This window comes from Buceros rhinoceros, unplaced genomic scaffold, assembly GCF_000710305.1.
Source record: "Buceros rhinoceros silvestris isolate BGI_N320 unplaced genomic scaffold, ASM71030v1 scaffold17306, whole genome shotgun sequence".
In the NCBI taxonomy this organism is placed as follows: domain Eukaryota; kingdom Metazoa; phylum Chordata; class Aves; order Bucerotiformes; family Bucerotidae; genus Buceros; species Buceros rhinoceros.
In genome coordinates this window covers 1-5,466 of record NW_010415954.1, presented here as the reverse complement: position 1 = coordinate 5,466, position 5,466 = coordinate 1, and positions in this window count along the sequence as shown.

The window sequence follows — 5,466 nt, the reverse complement described above, 5'->3', positions numbered from 1 at the left end:
TGAATGCTCAGGGATGGCACCTGCACACACTCTGTATACGGGGTCCGAGCCTAGCCCTTACACAGATACAGTCCCTGGTCTTTGGGTATCCTGAAACCTCAAACTAATAGAACTCTCCTCTTTTCTAGTAGGTGTAGTCCTTCCTTAGTTTCAACTCATTTAAAAATGCTTTCTTGTTTACGACAATGGAAGGAAGGCTGGTATTGAAACATTTTGTGGGATTTTGGGTTTTTGGGGGTATTTTGGGGGGGGGAGTGGGGAGATAATGGCTATGAAGGCACGGTGGCAGACAGTCCTTACAAATACAACATGTAAAGCATTTACCGTATCCTAAATTTGCACTCTTTGCAGACCTGTGCACATGTACTCAGCTTTCAGAATAGTTTTGCAAGTTGTAAACAAAAAAAGGTGTGGAAGCTTTTTAATAAAAGAAAAAAAGGAAAACAACGCATTTATAAATGATCCTGTATTAGAGTATAATAAAACTCCAGTATAGTCAGTTACTACCCGTGATGTACAACAGATATCTTCTATTTTAGTTGCTAATAAAGGGCTACACAAACTAAAATAGTCTGATTTAAACTTATTGCTTTGTGTTCTCTATGTGGCTGCTTGTCATTAACATCTGTTATCCTCAGTTCTTACGCTTGGTAATTCAGTCATTCTGTAAAATACTTTAGAATGTGTTTTATATTCAATATTTGTTATGACTACTTCATTTTCAGAATTTTTTAAATCCTAAACCTGCACTATGAGTTCAGCTGTGCAAAAGAATTTTAAAAACCTTTTGTATATTCTTTTTTGCTTTACGATTATCTATAAAATAGTATCTTCTAGTATGTGATACAAATTCGTTGTCAGAAATACACTTTCAATGATATTTATTCTCTGATTATTAGAAGTAAAATAAATGCAGTATTTTTATCTGAAATTACTTCAAATGGAAAACAAACAGCTTGAAAATTGTAATTCTTAAGAGTATCTATCAAGTCTATCTAAGAGTATCTATCATAGGCCACAGAAGCCATACAGTGCTAAGCTCAAGCAAATAGTCCTTGAAGATTTAATTGGAAAGAGAAGGTAAGGGTGCTCATTAATTTTTATTCTTTATTCCTTGACTGTGAGGAGAACTGTTTCATGTTCTTTAAACATCATCGCATCTTAAGAGTTCTCAGTCTTTCTTCCAGCCAAAATAATGGTGTAATTATTTGAGTCACCATTCCTGAAGACTTCCTTTTGTCCTAATAAGAAATGCAAAGTAAGGTGGCAGTCCTGGTTCATTATCTAAATGGAGATTTCATTCCATTCCCTCATATTCCACCTGCTGTCAAGCAGCCTCCTGGTACATTCAGCTGTTCTGAGTGGCAGAGGGGAATTTCAGAATTCAATTTAGATTGTCTTTCAAAGTTGTGGGAACTGCTGCATGCGAAGCCTTCACCTGAAGGTGTACCAGACCTCTTGTTCGTTCCTGTTAAAACACGCTTTTGCAAACAGGCACAGCTTGCACCACTTCTCCTTTGCTTCTTGCGGCTGGCCACCGTTTCAGTAATGACAGGTGAACGCTCCGTTTACCAAAGGAACTACTTTGCAGATGTTTCAGAATCCATCCCAAATGCCAAACTCCTTTCCGTGTCCGTTCTTTTAGTTGCCTTATTGCTCTGCCTTGTTCTTGAAAACTTTCAGCAGCAGAGAGAACAGGGAAAACAACTTTTGGATTACTTTTGGCAGGCCATCAGGAAGGCTGTGCAGGTGAAACTGAACCGGTAGCCAGTCTTTATAGATCCTTGTCTGACTGTGCCTTATTAAAACAATGTTTGATCGTGAAGACTGAATTTTTTTTTTTTTAATTTTAATCTTTAGTGAATACAACTTTAATTAGGACTCAGGTTTCTTTCAGTCTTATGCCAAATGCTTAACAACATTACTGAAACACATAGTTAATTGGAACAGTTAAGTATATACTTTCTCCCTAGGGTAAACATACTAATTAGCTATTGGCTTCTGAATACAGATGCCTAAGTTGCATCTTAGTTCTGTAAGATAGTTTTAATGAAAACAAAACATAACTGGAAGAGCTTCGAGGAAATTGGTCAGTCATTTTACTCAGCACAATGTTACAAAATATCTTAGAGTGAAAGCACTTCACATGTGAACTGTGTAATGTATTTCCAAATAAAGTTTCTAATTAAAATGGGAATTTCTGTGCCTACTAATAATAACAACCATGGATGACAGTTCAGAAGCCCACTCAGAGAAATTTTAAGCTTTGTGAAATCTGCTCTAACTTAGAGGGATTTGTTGTAAAAACCCTGTTTGTTTGAAAGCAGAAAATACCTGACTGAACGCAGGTTTCTCTTTTGGTGGGGTTGGAGGGAATTGACTTCAGTGCTTGGCTTCCTGGCGTGTCAGTGTAAATTGTGTCAGAAGGAAGAGCAAATAACCTCCTGAAAAGATCTTCATGCAAGTCTATAATTTAATTAGTTTAACTTTACCATACATTTTATCCTCAATTTAAGGCACGTTTGAATGTAGCATTTTGGGACAAAGTGTCTGGTTTGGATGATACTGAATATTCACAGTCCTGTTCACTTTTATTTACGCTGCTCCTATGGATAGAATAACTGAGCTTTGACCTCTCTTCTGGTGCAATAAATCCAGCCAGAGATATGATTCTCATTTTAGTATGTTGACATTTTGAAGGAGTGTTCCATGTGTCAAAATGTTGATGAAAATACACCTCTGTTTTCCTGTTCTCATGTTGTTCACAAAAGAGCTTTATGGGTTGGTTTTTTTTTTTTTAATACTGTCTTTTTAAAGTGCTTTTCAAGTCCTGTCTACTGAATTCTAAATTCTTCTGCTTAATGTTTTTGACACGCAGGTGTAGCAGTAGGTCTTGCACTGCTTTGGGTTTGGGTCAGGAGAATGCGCAGACGTCAGCAGCGTTGCGCTGTTGGGCAGTGAATGCCTCCCAGGGCACCAGGAGCCACCTCTCGCTTTCCACAGTCTGAGAGAACATGACCCCGTGGCCACTGGGTGCTCTCAGCAGGGCGTGAGTTAGGTGTAGCTGCTTCAACTCCCAGCCAGTGTCAGTGCATAACAACTCTTCAAATTTATTGTTTGCTTATTTATTTATTTTGAAAATCATTACTTGAGTGGCTTTGATACAGTGTTATTACTTGAACTGAACTTTTCCTCCAGTGCAGCCTCCTTGCTTGGAGCCTTTGGAAATGCCGAGGTCACCTGGGCATTTTTAGGTTTAGTTCTTGCTCTTGCTGAGTCAGAGGCTTGTTGCTGTGTCTTGGGGGTTCTGGATATTGCTGTAGGCTTTGCTCAGGAATTTTGAATTGACGTTTCAGGTGCTGCATTGGTGGGTTTCTGTTTGATGCCTGCGCACTGAGTCTCTCAGTACTTCGGCATGTTGTTGTGGTGGTTGGTGTAGGATTTTTCCATTTCGTATTTGTCCTTTTCCCTTTATTCCCTCAGGAAAAATGCTTTCCTCTGCATCAAAGGAAGCTTCGCTTTCAAATGACATCAGTCACCATGATTTACAGTTACTTCCTCGGGCTGAGTTCAGTGCGCTAACTAGCATCTGATCCACTCACAAAAAAAATTGCCTGAACTATTACTCTCATGGAGGAATGTTTGAAGTCCCTTGTATCGGTGGCCTTTTGTCTTCCTACTTTTGTGAGGAACTTTCTGAAATTAACCCTTGAAGCTAGCCTATGAAAAGATAGTGTGAAGAAAAACTGAACTTCAGCATCCAGCTTAGTGCACTCCAGAGATGGGAGATGGTTGGGTTTGGGGCCCAGGGCGCAGCCAGATGGCCTTTTCAATAGGCGGTTGCAAAACGTGATTTGGAAATAGGGATGCAGTGACTTTATTCTTCCAGTAATTCACACCCTATTGCTTCTATTCTATTTGTCTCTAGTGCTTTTTAGTTGTTTTCCCTTATTTGATTTTTGTCTAATTCTGAAAGCAATTTGTCCATGCATTCTGCAGGCAACTTTCCAGATGTCTGGTGTCATTTAGGGGTTATCTTATTCCAACATTAGCTGAACACTCAGCACTGGCTTCTTCCTGTCCTGTCTGGTACCCATTCAGTACATGCACTCTCTAACACCCAGGGCCCGAGACATCTCTCCCACTGCTTAGACCCCAGGAAGGAAAATGCTGTGGTAGTGGTATCTCTAAATTAAGAAAGATTATATCAGTTTGGTTTTTTTCCTTGTGCATTTTCTTTTTGGTTGGTTGGGGCAGGCAGGCTGGGGCTAAAGGCTTGGATCTTTTTGGAAAGGGCAGAGAAATTAGGAGAACGGGCATCGATGGGGCAGAAAATGGCTGCGTTTCCAGACCCATGTCAGCAACTGTTTTGCTGTCCTGCTTGGGAGCTGACATGCTGCAAAATACCACCCAGTGCAGCTGTGACTGCACACAGTGGTGGGTGCCCCGTTACTGCTGCTTCAAAGAGAGAAAATGGAGCGATTTTGTCACTTGTAGCTCAGTTTGTTGAAGCTCAAGGGTGGGAATCCTGTGCTGATATCTTTAAGTTGCAGGTGAATAAAGGTGGTGTTTACGCAAAGGTGGCAGATGGACCCCCCCAGGTTTCTAAGGCTATGTGTTTGGAGTTAAGAGAAGTAGTAAATAATTATCTCAGCCCTGTGATCTCCATTAACATTAATGTAAATATTTATTCCCTACAAACAGTTCTATATACCTTTTACAAAGCTTGTGAAACCAAACTTATTTATTTACTGTTTACAAATGAAAATATATCCTAATTCTAGTAGTTGCATTTAAATCCCATTAAAGAATTATCCAGGGCCTCAAATATGCTGTGGGTGAAGCCAGTGATCAAACTTTAGACTTTGGTGGTATAGTACCTGCTCTGTATGTGACAAAGACCTAAATGACAAGAGGAATAAAACATTGTATTGAGCATTAAACTAGGAAGTCTCTGAACCTAAACGTCTCAGATTTCTTTTTTTTTTTTTTTGCTTGTGAATTTTAAACCAGTGAGAAATGACCTTCCTGAGCCTGTGACCGCAGCTCCATGAGACTGCCAATAGCAGTGGTCTGGGGTGAAGTCCCTTCCTTGGTAACAGGTGCTTGTTAACACGTTTTCTGCTGGACTCTTGCAGCACAAAGCGGAGCGTTAGCATCTTCGTGCCTGGGCTGCAGCGGCTTGGCTGAGCTGCTGGGCTGCGCGGGCGCCTTGGGAAAGGCGTCCCCTGGGATGTGCTGGCTGACACTTAAATATTTTACTTTCTGTTTGTCTCCAGGAGTTGTTAGGAAGATTTGAAGAGTGAAGCCTTTAAGCTCAGCTGTGACGAACCCGTGTTGAGCTCGCATGTGGTTTTTTGTGATTAAAAATCTATTTTGCTTTATGGCCGCAGTCCAAAGAGACAGTCTTACCGATGACCCATCAGTGAGATGTCAGCTCCCGTGGCAGGTCTGGGAGTGCCGGCT